The following is a 17,128-nucleotide window of genomic DNA, read 5'->3' on the forward strand; positions in this document are numbered from 1 at the left end:
CTGGGAAGAACAAATGCCTCAGAGTTATCCCTCCTGAGGCTTCTTTTTCAACAACATTTATTGTCATTGATTATAGGCTGTTTTAGTAGAGTGTTAGTTCCCAGGCACTTCTAGCCTGCCATGAGTAGGCAAAGTGGGCAATGGTAGTCAGAGAAAGCCCTCAGGTAAAGAAAGGCAGTTGATGGTATTTGTAAGTCCTGTAAGCGTGCACTGAAGTGGTAAGAGCAAGGACACCCACAGCTTCTGCCTCAGGAGGCAGATCAAATCAGTAAGAAAAAAATGGACTTTATAATGACCGACATTAGGGTAACTAAAAAGCCATATGGGGGAAAGATAAAATTGGATTCATTCCTCAAACTACACAACAATACAAACTCCATATGGATCAGAGACTTAACTGTAAAAAAAGACACCATACACCTACTAGAAGAAAATATGGGTGAATTACTTTATAACCTAGAAGTAGGGAAATCTTTCCTATGACCTGAAATCCAGAAGCAATAAGGGAAAAAGATATATAAATTTTATTATGTAGTTTTAAATTTTGCATAACAAAAGACATCATAAGCAAAGAAAAAAGACAAATGGCAAAATTGGAAAAAATATCTTGAACTTATATCACCAAATAAGGGATTAAGTCTCTCTATATAAAATGCTTTTAAAGATAGATAAGAAAAAAAAAATTAACCACCTTTAAAACATGGACCAGAAAAATGAATAGTCAGTTCACAGAAAAAGACAGGTAAACAACCCTTAATTCTATCATTCCTGGCAACATTGAGAATTGAGATTCTTGATATTAGAAAAAGCAGATACAGATGTAAGATCAAAGAGGTTAATTTAAAACCTGTGGTCTGGGATTTGAATTTTAAGTATCAGTGTGAACCCATGAAATATTTTATCTTTAAAATAAATTCCTAGCTCTGTCCCCTAAAAAGAAGTAGAAATAATGACCAATACAAGAACAAGGAGCACTCCTAGTACCCAGATTGCGGTCTTGAAAAAAAAACATTCTCTCTAAAATGAATCAGAACTACTTGTAGAAATTCAAGGTTTGAGGCAGGAAATGTACAAGATGAGCCTGGTACATCTTGTCATACCAGAAATAAGGAAGCTATTATTAGATTACTGAGGCTATGTCAAAAGGACTCAGAAACCAACTTGAAAAGACTCCCACGAGTCAAAAAGGGACAATTTGAGCACTGAGAAGGATAAGTACCATGGATTGAAACATACCATTCAATTTGTTCATAGTGAAAGTTTTAAAAAAAAAACTAATTGATCACCACTGGAGAGTGCTAATAACCAAACTCATTTTGAGAGTTGGTAAATAAGGAAAAAGAATCAAGATTTGTTCTTCTCCTAAATAAAATGTATTTCAGGGCAATCAAACAGTAGATGAGGTGAAGTTTCTCTTTATATAAGTATTCTAGCTAACTAATGAAGAAGGACTGATGTTATTAGAATATCACCATTTTGCAACCCTAATTAATTAATGGATCTAGACATTTATCAACAGCAGTTTACACTTGAAAAAGAGAAATGGCCAGACATATACTGTATGCCCATGAAGGAAGAAGGGAACACCATCTATGAAGTATTCTTGTCCTCCCCCCGCAAAAAAAGTCTGAATTTAATCAAGCCTTTAGATTCAACTTCTGATTTACTGGAAATACAGAGGACAGAGAAACAATCAACAAAATTCAGACTGTAGGAAATTCTGCAGGACAAATTACCTTGTTTCTTCAATAAATAAGTTGCAAGAAGATAAAACGAAATGAAGCAAAAATCTACCAATTAAAAGAGACTTAATTTTTTTTTAAGAGATATATCAACCAGTCCCAATGTGTGGATCTTTTTTGGATCCTGATTCAGCAAACAAGCTGCTAAAAATATTACAAAATTTATGAGATAATTAGAGAAGTCCATTTTTAAAAACTGGGTTGTTTGTATTTTATTAGGAGCCCTGGCGGCACAGTGGTTAGGCACCCAGCTGCTAACCAAAAGGTCTGCAGTTGGAACCCATCAGCTGCTCTGTAGGGGAAAGATGTAGCAGTCTGCTTCTGTGAAGATTTACAGCCTTGGAAACCATATGGGGCAGTTCTACTCTGTCCTACGGGGTCGTTTACAGGGTCGCTGTTAGAATTGATTTGAAAGCACTGGATATGAGATAATTAGGCATTTTAACACTGGATATTTGATGACTTTAAGGAGCTGTTTATTTTTTAGGTGCATAATTGGTATGATAATTGTTATCTTTTAGAGATAATGAAATATTTATGTATGATATATGATTCTGGCATTTGCTTCAAAATAATCAGAGGTCAGTGTGAAGGCGGGGAATATATAAAATTAGACTCCGTGGTACATGAAGTCAACCACTCTCTTATCCATCTCCTTCAACTTCTTTTCCTCGTTATTCTTTGTTATGAGGTTACCCTAATGAAAACCTAACCTTGATCAAGTCAACTATTCCCCTTCCTTAGTTCTGATGCCCTGAGAGCCAATGGAGAAACTGATGTAATCATGAAAATCAGTGCTACCTTAAACTCCGGTTCCTCATGGCCCCTAAATGGAACAATCATATTTATCTATTCAGTACACTCTCCCATTTGCCACAATGCTTTTCTAATCTTTCACAATTATCCTTCGTCAGTTCATTCAGTCCTGTGCAATCAATTTTTGTTTGCTCACTCCTGGGTTATCAGTCTCATGAATCCATCTGCTTCTTGACTAAAGAGTTCTGGAAATTTTGACTCTGCCTACTGGTATGGTTTTGAAGTTATTTAAGTGATGCCATCAGAAGCCAGTCCCCAATCTATTCTTTGAAGTGTCAACAGTTTGAAGTACCTGGTACAGGGCTCTGGGATATTGCTTCTTGGATGAAGACATTAATTCTATACTCTAGCTGATTGTAGAGCCTTCAGGAAAGCAGAAGAGTAAAACAAAAGCTATTTGTGGAAGACAGAGCCTTAAAATGACTGTGGCTAATTTATTACTGCTAATTTTCAAAAATGAAAGATAAAAGTTCATAACAAGGATAAAACAACTTATAAGGAAATTTGTTTCTATCGTATGTAAAACAAGATAATAAAGCCAATCCAAAAAACGTTTAGACAAAATGTCCATAAGGAAAATAACTGAGTCTGTTTTCAAAGAATACAGGGCATGTTACATCTGATTTATAAAAATGGGTAAACACATCTATTGGAGAATGTTTTGGTATGTATATTTTCACCACAATAAAAAATATTGAAAAAATGGATGAACATGATTTTTACAGAAGAAAAAATCTTGAGATGTAACATATCGTATATCTGATACATAATTTACATAATGAATACACCAAGCAAATAATAAGAATATACCAAGAATATCAAGTAAAGAGACTCAGTAATCCTAAACATCTGTATTTTAATAAAATTCCATAGGTAATTGATGTGAACCCCTAATTGAAAATCATTGACATGGAAGATCCCAGATACACATTAAAGGAATAAAAAAAAAAACAAAGCAAAACAAAAAAAAAAACATTGCCGTCGAGTCGATTTGGACTCATAGCGACCCTACAGAACAGAGTAGAACTGCCCCATAGTAGTTTCCAAGGAGAGCCTGGTGGATTTGAACTGCCGACCTTTTGGTTAGCATCCAAACGTTTAACCACTTGTGCCACCAGGGCTCCTTAAAGGAATAAGATTGAGAACAAATAAACATTTTAAATAAAAACTGAAACTATGGCTCATAATTCTATACCATTGTGGCCTAACATCAGATAAACACCCTCAGGACTTTGATGAATACAGGAAGACTTGACAGAACTTTTTTTCATAATATTTCAATGTTTTTCATGATGTTAACACATAATATGGAAATTGAGGGGAATGATAAATGTTCAGGGACCTCCCATGAAGCATACGATGTCTAAATTATTTGCATTAATAACATTTTTTCTATACCAATTTAACCTCAGGAAGGATGATCAATTTTTCTGATTTTACATCTCTTCCCATGCAACTCACCAAAAGTAACATATCAAATAAACAATTATTTCTAGCCCTTCTCCTTGTATATGGTGCAAGAACAAATCCCTTGTAGTTTTGCCCTCTGGGAAATCTCTCAGATAGTTTTAGGTGTAAAAGATATCCCCAAATTTTATTTTATTGTACTCTTAGATTCAATTTTTTAAAGGCAAAATTCAGATGTTTTCAGGAGATTTGAACACTTAAGGTAGGATCATGGGTTCACTCAATGGGGAAAGAACAGTCTCCTCAACAAATGGTGCAGGGACAATGTGATTTTCATGTGCAAAATAATGTAGTTTGACCCCTACCTCACACCATATACAAAAATTAACTCAAAATGGATCAAAGACCTAAATGTAAGAGTTAAATCATAAAACTCTTAGAAGAAAACATAGGGGTAAATCTTCAGGATCCTGTTTTTAGAAATTAATTCTTAGATAAACCCCCAAAACCAAACCCATTGCCACTGAGTAAATTCTGACTCATAGTGACCCTACAGGGCAGAGATGAACTGCCCCATAGGGTTTCCAAGGCTGTCTTTATGAAAGCAGACTGCCACATCTTTCCCCTGCGGAGCAACTGCTAGGTTCCAACTACCAACTTTCAGTTAGCACTGGAGTTCTTTAACCACGGCGTCACCAGGGCTCCTTGGATTCTTAGATATGTTGTTGTTGTTAGGTGCTGTTGAGTCAGTTTCTACTCATATCAACCTTAGGTACTACGGAACGAAATGGTTCCCTGTCCTGTGCCATCCTCACAATCCTTGCTATGTTTGAGCCCATTGCTGCACTGTCAATCCATCTCGTTGAGGGTCTTCCTCTCTTTCACTGACCCTCTACTTTACCAATCTTGATGTCCTTCTCCAGGGAATGATGACTCCTGGTAACATGCCTAAAGTACCTGAGACTATGTCTCTCCATCTTCTCTTCTAAGGAGCATTCTGGCTGTACTTCTTTGAAGACAGATTTGTTCATTCTTCTGACAGTCCATTTTCTTCACCAACACCATAATTCAATGACATCAATTCTTCGGTTGTTCTTATTCATAGTTCAGCTGTTGCATGCATATGATGTGATTGAAAATAGCATGGATTCAATCGGGCGTAGCTTAGTCCTCAAATTGACATCTTTGCTTTTAAATACCTTAAAGAGGTCTTTTGCAGCAGATTTGTCCAATAAAATATATCGTTTGATATACTGACTGCTTCCATGGGCATTTATTGTAGATTCAAGTAAAATGAATTCCTTGACAAATACAATCTTTTCTCCATTTATCATGTTGTTTATTGGTCCAGCTGTGAGGGTTTTTGTTTTCTTTATGTTGAAGTGTAATCCATACAGAAGGCTGTGGTCTTTGATCTTCATCAGTAAGCGCTTCAAGTCCTCTTTGCTTTCAGCAAGCAAGGTTGTGTCATCTGCATATTGCAAGTTGTTAATGAATCTTCCTCCAACCCTGATGACATGTTCTTCTTCATATACTCCAGCTTCCTGGATTATTTGCTCAGCATACAGATTGAATAAGTATGGTGAAAGTACACAACCCTGACACACACCTTTCCTGACTTTAAACCTTGCAGTGTATCCCCTTGTTCTGTCCAAATGACTGAATCTTGGACTATGTACCGGTTCCTCATGAGCACAATTAAGTGTTCTGGAATTCCCATTCCTCGCACTGTTACCCATAATTTATTACGATCCACACAGTTGAATGCCTTTGCATAGTCAATGAAACACAGGTAAACATCTCTCTGGTATTTTCTGCCTTCAGCCAAGATCCATATCACATCAGCAATGATATCCCTCCTTCCACACCATCTTCTGAATCTGGCTTGAACTTCTGGCAGTTTCTTGGCTATCTACTGCCAAAACAGGTTTTGAATGATCTTCAGCAAAATTTTACTTGTCTGTGATATTAATGATAATGTTCAATAATTTCCACATTCTGTTGGATCAGCTTTTTTGGAATGGGCACAAATATGGATCTTTTCCAGTCCACTGGTCAGGAAGCTGTCTCCCAAATTCTGTGACATACACATGTTAGTAACTCTAGCGCTGCATCTGTTCATTGAAACATCTCAAGTGGCATTCCGTCAATTCCTGGAGCCTTGTTTTTTGCCATTCCCTTCAGTGGAGCTTGGTCCTCTTCCTTCAGTGCCATCGGCTCTTGATCATATACTACCTCCTGAAATGGCTGAATGTTGACCAACTGTTTTTGGTACAGTGAGCCTGTGTATTCCTTCTATCTTCTTTGATGCTTCCTGCATCATTCAATATTTTGCACATAGAATCCTTCACTATTGCAACAAGAGACTTAATTTTTTTTCTTCAGTTCTTTCGACTTGAGAAATTCTGAGCATGTTCTTCACTTTTGGTTTTCTATCTCTAGGTCTTTGCACATTTCATTAAAATTACTTTGTCTTCTCAAGCCACCCTTTGAAATCTTCTGTTAAACTCTTTTACTTCATTATTTCTTCCTTTCACTTTAGTTACTCTATGTTCAAGAGCAACATTCAGAGTCTCTTCTGACATCCATTTTGGTCTTTTCTTTCTTTCCTGTCTTTTTAGTGACTTCTTGCTTTCTTCATGTATGACATCCTTGATGTCATTCCACAACTCGTCTGGTCTTCAGTCATTAGTGTTCAATGTGTCAAAGCTATTCTTGAGATGGTCTCTAAATTCAGGTGGGATACATTCAAGGTCGTATTTTGGCTCTCGTGGACTTCTTCTAATTTTCTTCAGCTTCAACTTGAACTTGCATATGAGAAATTGATGGTTTGTTCCACAGTCAGCCCCTCCCCTTGTCCTGACTGATAATATTGAGCTTTTCCATTGTCTCTTTCCACAGATGTAGTCAATTTGATTCCTGTGCATTCCATCTGGTGAGGTCCATATGTGTAGTCACCATTTACCTTGTTCAGAAAAGGTATTTGCAATGAAGAAGTCATTGATCTTGCAAAATTCTATCATGTGATCTCCAGCACTGTATCTATCACCAAGCTATGTTTTCTAACTACTGCTCCTTCTTGTTTCCAACTTTTGCATTCCAAATCACCAGTAATTATCAATGCACCTCGATTGCATACTTGATCAATTTCAGACTGTAGAAGTTGGTAAAAATCTTCAATTTCCTCATCTTTGGCATGGTCGTTCATGTGGAAATTTGAATAATAGTCATATTAAATGGTTGTCCTTGTAAGTGTATGGATATTATAATATCACTGACAGCATTGCCCTTCAGGATAGATCTTTTTGGTGATGAATGCAAAGCCATTCCTCTTCAATTTGTCATTCCCGCATAGTTGACCATATGGTTGTCTGATTCATAACACCCAATACCAGTCCATTTCAGGTCATTAATGCCTAGGATATCAATCTTTAGCATTCCATTTCATTTTTGATGACTTCCAATTTTCCTAGATTCATACTTTGTACATTCCATGTTCCAATTATTAATGGATGCTTGCAGCTGTTTCTTTCTAATTTTGAGTCATGCCACCTCAGCAAACGAAGGTCCTGAAACATTTACTCCAACCACATCATTAAGGGCAACTCTACTTTGAGGAAGCAGCTCTTTCCCAGTCGTCTTTTGAGTGCTTTCCAACCTGAGGGGCTTATCATTCGACCCTATACAAGACAATGTTCTGCTGCTATTCATAAGGTTTTCACTGGCTATTTTTTTCAGAAATAGACTCCCAAGTCCTTCTTTCTAGTCTGTCTTAGTCTGGAAGTTCTGCTGAAACCTGTCCACTATAGGTGACCCTGCTAGTATTTGAAATATCAGTGGCATAACTTCCAGCATCACAGCAATACGCAAGCCACTACAGTACAACAAACTGACAGATGTGTGAGGAAACTGACAGACGTGTGGGGCTATAAAGATTACAGCCAAGTTACACATGTGGTAGCCATGAGTTGGAATTAACTTGACTGCAAGGGGTTTTGGAGTTTAATGACTAATGACGTTGAGCATCTTTTCATGTCCTTGTTGGCCATTTGAATTTATTCTTTGGTAAAATGTCTATTTATTTCCTTTGCCCACGTTTTGATTGGATTGTTTTTCTTTTTGCTGTTAAGTTGTAAGAGTTCTTTACATATTCTGGATATTAAACTCTTATCTATGCTTTCCAAAACTTGTCTCCCAATTTGTAGTTTGTCTTTATTTTCTTGATAGTTCCTTGATGAACAAAAATTTTTTTTTTGTTTTTTTTGATGAGGTCTCCTTTTTTTACTTTGTCTTTTGTTGCTTGTGCTTTCAGTGTCATATCTAAGAATCCACTGCTAAAAAATTAGGTTCCAAAGAATTGCCCCTTAAATTTTCTTCAAAAATTTTCATGGTTTTAGATCTTACATTTAGGTTTTGGATCTATTTTGAGTTAGTTTTTATATATGGTGTGAGCTAAGGGTCCATATTCATTCTTTTGCTTGTGGAAATCCAGTAGTCCTAGCAGCATTTATTAAAGAGACTCTTCCCCCCCCCCATTGGATGGATTTAGTACCCTTGTCAAAAATAAATTGACTATAGTTGTATGGGTTTATTTCTAAGCTCTCAATTCTATTCTATTGGTCTTTATGTCTAACGTTATAAAAGTACCACACTATTTTGATTACTGTAGCTTTATAATATGTTTTGAGATCAGGAAGTATGAGTCCTCCTACTTTGTTCTTTTTCAAGGTTGCTTAGTCTATCCAGAGCCCCTTGCTGTTTCATATAAATTTGAGGATTGACTTTTCCATTTCTGCAAAGAAAGTTGTTGGAATTTTGATGGGTATTGCTTTGAATCTATAGATTGCTTTAGGTAGTATTGACATCTTAATATTATCACTTTATAATCCAAGAGCATGGAATGTATTTCCATTTATTTATGTCTTCTTTAATTTCTTTCAGTAATGTTCTATAGGAAACCCTGGTGGCGTAGTGATTAAGTGCTACAGCTGCTAACCAAGGGGTCGGCAGTTTGAATCTGCCAGGTGCTCCTTGGAAACTCTATGGGGCAGTTCTACTCTGTCCTATAGGGTCGCTATGAGTCGGAATGGGCTCGATGGCACTGGGTTTGGTTTTGGTTAATGTTCTATAGTTTTCAGTGTACAAGTCTTTTACTTCCTTGGTTAAATTTATTCCTAAGTATTTTACTCTTTTAGATGCTATTGTAAAAGGAATTGTTTTCTTAATTTCCTTCTCAGAGACCTGTGTCCCGCAAATATTTTGACCAGGTGGTAGACATTTCTATTCCAATTTTTTTGCTGGTGACTCCTTCCACAGTTCCTTCAAATACCAGTATTCGCCTCTAAGTCTTACAGCTGAAGTCCTCATCACTGCCATTCTAGGCAGCCCTTTTGAAGAGACCCAAGATGACCTCATGCTGACTTTTCCATATGGCACACATCTCATCTACAGAAAACACTTATGTATTATTTTCCCTGATCCCAGTACTGTTACCTCTATTCTTCTTCTGCAGCGTGCTTTAGCTCCCTCATGTTAAGCCAAGCACCAGTATTTTGTGTTCTTCCAATCATAGGGAAAATATTTCAAGCTCTCCAAGTTGTCCCATGGAAGCTCCACAATTAGGCTTTATGGGGAGGAAGTAAAGTCCTCCATCTCTTTCCATTTAGGGTGATGTGAGGACTCAGAGTATGGGAAAGGCTCTCTCTTCATTAATCCTCCTCCTTCTCCTCTCTTTCCTTTTACATTCTCCAAAGAGTCAGGAGAGTCAAGAGTCGAGGAACCCATGACTTTAAGATTTTGCTTATGGCAATCTGTCTCACCCTCACTTTGGTACTCAATACCTGTTTTATTGAGGTCAGATTTGAAACTGGGATAGGATGAGTTTTATTCTAACAATCTGTTACAACTGTATAAGTGCTACATATGTTTTTTTTTCAAATCTATCAGGACCTCCAATATATTGATTCTTTCACTTTTTCACTGTTCATGAACTCTATAATGTCATTTTTCTCCTTATACAGGTAGATTCCATGGTTCATCACTAGCACCAATCCCTTGCATACATTCCTTAGCTTCATTTTTCTATCTATCATATTCACTTAGCAAAACACCAAATCTAGTTAAACTTACCTCTCCACCTATGCTGCACCTGATCTGATCATCAGAATATTGCTGTAAAATAACAGAACCATGTTGACAAGTCTCACTTTAAAATTAGGACCTTACCCCTACCAGAAATTTTATTAATTTCATTAGTTACAATTCATTCACTTACTCTCCATTCTTTGAGACAAGTATTTTTTCTTTTCCCCATCCTCGAAATTTCAGCCTCTTCCTCATCTTCACTCTTGCTGATCACTATAGCTCTTATTTCACTGAGAAGATAGAAATAAACAAAGGAGAACAATGTCATTTTCCCAACATCAAATTTACCAAGCTACCTGCACATGACTTCCAGATTGCTCTCTTTCCTAGTCATGCTACCTTAGGTAAATCACTTAACATCTCTCAGTTTTTACATATGAAAAATTGGAATAACAAAAGCTCTTACCTCATAGGGTTGTAACAAGGATGAAGGAGGTTAATGCACATAAAACACTTAGAATAGTTTCTGGCACATTGTAAATTTGGAACAAAGGCTAGCTCTTTTATTACTAAAAGTTCTACTCCTGTCTGAGGCTAGTTCCTCTACTTGGCACCAAATTTCCATCCCTATGCCTGAGCCCTGGTGGTTTATTGGTTAAAGCAATAGACTGCTAACTGAAAGGTTGACTGTTCAAAACCACCAGTGGCTCTGTGGGAGAAGGATGTGGTGGTCTGTTTCCGTAGAGATTTACAGTCATGGAAACCCTATGGGGTCGCTATGAGTAGGAATCAACTTGATAGCAGTTGGTTTTTTCTGGTATGTCTGCTCAAGGACTTTACTCCAGCAATTTTCTGCTATCTTTCCTGTATCATCAATTTATCCATCTCTACTGATCATTCCCATTATACAAACATGCTGTAATATTTCTCATCTTTAATAACTACACTCTAGTTCCTATGTTCCTCTCCAGCTACTACCCCCACTTCTATGTTTTCTTTAAGAACAAAACTCTTTAACAAAGTTGTTGTTTCTATTTTCTCACCTCACCATTGTTAACTAAATCCACTCCAATCAGGATTGTTTTCCATACCATTCCAGTGAAAAACCTCTTATTAAGGTCGTAATAACCTCCATGTTGCCAAATTTAATGTCCAATTCTCAGTCCTCATCCAACTTGACCCATCAGTAGCATTTGATACATTTGATCACCCCCTCCTGTTTGAAGCATTTTCTTTATATGGTCTGAGACATCTGGGATGTAATAAAACCTTAACATTTAACAAATGAATAAATACATGATGGAAAAATTATAGCATAGTGCAGTGTTTCTTTAGATGTCTCAACTTGAAAAATACTGCATTAAAAACATTGTCACTTTACGTGATCCACTAGCTGCTGCACCATTTTACAATCCCACCAGCAATGGATGGCAGTTCCAATTTCTCCACGTCCTCACCAACACCTATTGATTGTAAACAACTACAAGCATGGATATCAAAGTCATCAAAATCATGTGAAAGTTTCCGTTATAAGATGGTCATCTGAATGACCCAAAATATACTTACACTTATCCTGTTCTAAATTACCACTCAAATAAAACTAAAAAACCAAACCCAGTGCCATCGAGTCGATTCCAACTCATAGCGACCCTATAGGACAGAGTAGAACTGCCCCATAAAGTTTTCAAGGAGTGCTTGGCGGATTTGAACTGCCGACCCTTTGGTTAGCAGCCATAGAACTTAACCACTATGTCACTAGGGTTTCCACCACTCAAATAGAAACACAAAAATTTTTCATAGAGGACTCTTAGACCTTTGAAAACACCTTGACGGGCCACCAGAGGGTATACACACTCTACAGTTTGAGAAACAGTGCTATAGTGGTCACATTCTTGGAGCCAGAAAACCTGATAGTTTTATATTCTAGCTCTATTGCTTACTAGCTATGTGACTTGGGCCTCTTTTTTAAAAATTTTTTATCGTGCTTTAAGTGAAAGTTTACAAATCAAGTCAGTCTCTCATATGAAAATTTGTATATACCTTGCTATATACTCCCAGTTGCTCTCCCCCTAATGAGACAGCACACTCCTCTACAATCTCTATGTTCATGTCCACTCGGCCAGCTTCTGACCGCTTCTGCCCTCTCATCTCCCCTCCAGACAGGAGCTACACACATAGTCTCATGTGTCTACTACAGCCAAGAAGCTCACTCCTCACCAGTATCATTTTCTATCTCATAGTCCAGTCCAATTCTTGTCTGAAGAGTTGGCTTTGGGAATGCTTCCTATCTTGGGCTAACAGAAGGTCTAGGGACCATGACCTCCAGGGTCCTTCTAGTCTCAGTCAGACCATTAAGTCTGGTCTTTTTACAAGAATTTGAGGTCTGCATCCCACTGCTCTCCTGCTCCCTGTCAGGGCAGTCATCAGTTGTAGCTGGGCACCATCTAGTTCTGCTCTCAGGCTGATGTAGTCTCTGATTTCTGCGGCCCTTTCGGGCCTCTTATTTTTTGATCCTCTGTTTTCTTTTCTGAAAATGGAAATAATTATGGTCATTATGGCACTTACCTCACGGGGGTAGTTGTGTGGATCATATGAGATAATTTACATAAAATGCTAAGCACCTAGTAAATGCTCAATAAATATTATCTTATTTTCATTCTATTGCTCTGTATCTACACTGATCTATCATTTAACAGCTATTTTTATGTAAAGGAATAAAGTTTTGTCTCATGTCTTAACCTTTTTGTGATGTGAGTCCCTATAATAATCTGATAAATACTAGACATCCTCCACCCTGAACCACCACATGTCTGTCAGTTTGTCATACTATGGTGGCTTGCATGTTGCTGTAATACTGGAAGCTTTGCCACTGGTATTTCAAATGACAGCAGAGTCACCCCTGATGGACAGGATTCAGCGGAGATTCCAGACTAAGACAGACTAGAAAGAAAGACCTGGCAGTCTACTTCTGAAAAAATTGGACAGTGAAAACCTCATGAATAGCATGAAACATTGTCTGATATACTGCTGGAAGATGAGTCCCTTAGATTGGAAGGCACTCAAAATACGACTGAGGAAGAGCAGCCTCCTTAGCGTAGAGTCAACCTTAATGATGCAGATGGAACCAAGCATTCGGGACCTTCATTTGCCGAAGTGGGACGGCTCGAAATGACAAGAAACAGCTACAAACATCCATTAACAATCAGAACGTGGAATGTACAAAGTATGAATCTAGGAAAATTGGAAGTTGTCAAAAATGAAAGGAAGTGCATGAAAATCAATATCCTAGGCATTAGTGAGCTGAAGTGAATTGGTATTGGTCATTTTAAAATAATCATATAGTCTCCAATGCTGGGAATGATAAATTATAGAAGACTGGTATCATGTTCATCATCAAAAAGAACATGTCAAAATCTATACTGAAGTTCAATGCTGTCAGTGATAGGATAAAATCCATACCCTACAAGGAAGACGAGCTAATACGATTATTATTCAAATTTATGTACCAACCATAAAGCCAAAGAAATCTTGTTGGCAAAATGGTTAAGAGTCACAGCTGCTCACCAAAAGGTCAGCAGTTGGTATCCACCAGGTGCTCCCTGGAAACCCTATGGGGCAGTTCTACTCTGTCCTATAGGGTCGCTATCAGTTGGAATTGACTTGACAGCAGCGTCTTTTTTTTTTTTTTTTTGGATAGGGCCAAAGATGAATAAACTGAAGATTTTTACCAACTTCTGCAGTCTAAAATTGATCAAACATGCAATCAAGATGCATTGAATTTTACTGGTGATTCAAATGCAAATGTTGGAAACAAAGAAGAAGGATGGTTAGTTGGAAAATATGGCCATGGTGACAGAAATGATGCTGGAGATTACATGATAGAATTTTGCGAGACAAATGACTTCTTCATTGCAAATACCTTTTCCCAGCAACTGTCAAGATTGAATTATGTCCCTCCAAAAATATGGGTATCAACTTGGTCAGGCCATATGTGGTTGTCCTCCATTTTGTGATTGTAATTTTATGTTGAGAGGATTAGGGTAGGATTGTAACAACACCCTTACTCAAGTCACCTCCCTGATCCAAGGTAAAGGGAGTTTCCCTGGGATGTGGCCTGCACCACCTTTTATCTCTCAAGAGATGAAAGGGAAGCAAGCAGAGTTGGGGACTTCATGCCACCAAGAAAGCAGCAACAGGTGCAGAGCACGTCCTTTGGACACAGGGTCCCTGTGCCTGAGAAGCTCCTCCACCAGGAGAAGATTGAGGACAAGGAACTTCCTCCAGAGCCGACAGAGAGAGAAAGCCTTCCCCTGGAGGAGCCGACACCCTGAATTTGGACGTGTAACCTACTAGACTGTGAGGAAATAAATTTCTCTTTATTAAAGCCATCCACTTGTGGTATTTCTGTTACGGCAGTACTAGATGACTAAGACACCAACATAAGCCAAAAGATGAAGAAATAGAAGGTTTTTACCGACTTTTGCAGTCTGAAATTGATCAAACATACAATCAGGATTCATTGATAATTACTGGTGATTGGAATGGGAAAGTTGGAAACAAAGAAGATTCAGTAGTTGGAAAATATGGCCTTGGTGATAAAAACGATGCCAGAGATTGCCTGACTGAATTTTGCAAGACCAATGACTTCTTCCTTGCAAATACCTTTTTTGGATCTCACCAGATGGAATACACAGGAATCAAATCGACTACATCTGTGGAAAGGGATGATGGAAAAGCTCAATATCATCAGTCAGAAGAAGGCCAGCATCTGACTGAGGAACAAACCATCAATTTCTCCTTTGCAAGTTCAAGTTGAAGCTGAAGAAAATTGGAATATGCCCACGAGAGCCAAAGCACAACCTTGAGTATATCCCACATAAATTTAGAGACCATCTCAAGAATAGATTTGCAGTATTGAACACTATGACTGAAGGCCAGACGAGGTATGGAATGACATCAAGGACATCATACATGAAAAAAGCAAGAGGTCATTAAAAAGACAGGAAAGAAAGAAAAGACCAAAATGGATGTCAGAAGAGATTCTGAAACTTGCTCTTGAACGTCAAGTAGCTAAAGTGAAAGGAAGAAATGATGAAGTAAAAGAGTTGAACAGAAGATTTCAAAGGGTGGCACAAGAGACAAAGTAAAGTATTACAATGACATGTGCAAAGACCTAGAGATAGCAAACCAAAAGGGAAGAACGTGCTCAGCATTTCTCAAGCTCAAAGAACTGAAGAAAAAATTCAAGCCTCTAGTCACAATACTGAAGGATTCTACAGGGAAAATATTAAAAAACGCAGGAAGCATCAAAAGAAGATGGAAGGGATACACAGAGTCACCATATCAAAAAGAATTTGTCGACATTCAACCAATTCAGGAGGTAGCATATGATTAGGAACTGATGGTACTGAAAGAAGTCCAAGCTGCACTGAAAGCATTGGCTAAAAACAAGCTCCAGGAATTGATGGAATACAAATTGAGATGTTTCAACAATCGGATGAAGTACTGGAAGTGCTCACTCATCTATGCCAAGATATTTGGAAGACAACTACCTGGCCAACCAACTGGAAGAGATCCATATTTATGCCTATTTCTAAGAAATGTGGTCCAACTGAATGCGGAAATTATAAAACAATATCATTAATACCACACAAGTAAAATTTTGCTGAAGATCATTAAAAGGCAGCTGCAGCACTATATTGACAGAGAACTGCCAGAAATTCAAGCTGGATTCAGAAGAGGGTGTGGAAACAGGGTTATCATTGCTGATATCAAATGAATCCTGGCTGAAAGCAGAGAATACCAGAAAGATGTTTACCTGTGTTTTATGGACTATGCAAAGGCATTCGACTGTGTGGATCATAACAAATTATGGATAACATTTGGAAGAATGGGAATTCCAGAACCCTTAATTGTGCTCATGAAGAACCTGTACATAGATCAAGAGGCAGTTGTACAGACAAAACAAGGGGATACTACATGGTTTAAAGTCAGGAAAGGTGTGCATCAGGGTTGTATCCTTCAACCATACCAATTCAATCTGTATGCTGAGTCCGAGAAACTGGACTACATGAAGAAAAACGAGATGTCAGGATTGGAGGAAGACTTATTAACAACCTCTGATAGGCAGATGATACAACCTTGCTTGCTGAAAGTGAAGAGGACTTGAAGCACTTACTGATGTCCACAGCCTTCAGTATGGGTTACACCTCAACATAAAAGGAAACAAAAATCCTCAAAATGGGGCCAACAAGCAACATCATGATAAATGGAGAAAAGGCTGAAGTTGTCAAGGATTTCATTTTACTTGGATCCACAATCAACACCCATGGAGACAATAGTCAAGAAATCAAAAGATGCCTTGCATTGGGCAAATATGCTGCAAAAGCCCTCTTTCAAGTGTGGAAAAGCAAAGATGTCACCTTGAAGACTAAGATGGGCCTGACCCAAGCTGTGGTGTTTTCAATTGCCTCACATGCATGAGAAACCTGGATGATGAACAAGGAAGACTGAAGAATTGTTGCCTTTGAATTGTGGTGTTGGTGAAGAATATTGAATATACCATGGACTGCAGAAAGAATGAATAAATCTGTCTTGGAAGAAGTAAAACCAGAATGCTCCTCAGAATAAAGGATGGCAAGACTACATCTCACATACTTTGGACATGTTATCAGGAGGGACCAGTCCCTGGAGAAGGACATTATGCTTGGTATAGTAGAAGGTCAGCGAAAAAGAGGAAGACCCTCAACAAGATAGATTGACACAGTGGCTGCAACAATGGGCTCGATCATAACAAAGATTGTGAGGATGGTGCAGGACTGGGCAGTGTTTTGTTCTGTTGTACATGATGTCGCTAGGAGTCAGAACTGACTCAACAGCACCTAAAAACAACAACAAATCCAAATAATTACAAATACTAACACCTCAAGCTCTATTGCATATCTTCACCACCAACATCATTCCAATTCTCTGACTTTAATTTGGTCTAACAGAGATCTTTTCCATTAACAGAATGAATAAAATATAGAAAGCATTGATGAGGATAGGAGCTGAATTGTGTAGAACCGATAGAATGGTAA

The 17,128-nt window shown here is 37.9% G+C and overlaps 1 long non-coding RNA gene across 1 annotated transcript in view; it reads right to left on the reverse strand.

Moving 5' to 3' along the window:
- Positions 1–17,128, reverse strand: part of LOC126069062 (uncharacterized) — a 66,710-nt gene that overhangs the window by 21,326 nt on the left and 28,256 nt on the right. Inside the window, exon 2 of the long non-coding RNA XR_007515835.1 lies at positions 10,240–10,339. This is a non-coding gene — a long non-coding RNA (uncharacterized LOC126069062). The remainder of the gene's footprint in view (positions 1–10,239; positions 10,340–17,128) is intronic.

This window comes from Elephas maximus, chromosome X (genome assembly GCF_024166365.1).
Source record: "Elephas maximus indicus isolate mEleMax1 chromosome X, mEleMax1 primary haplotype, whole genome shotgun sequence".
Taxonomy (NCBI): domain Eukaryota; kingdom Metazoa; phylum Chordata; class Mammalia; order Proboscidea; family Elephantidae; genus Elephas; species Elephas maximus.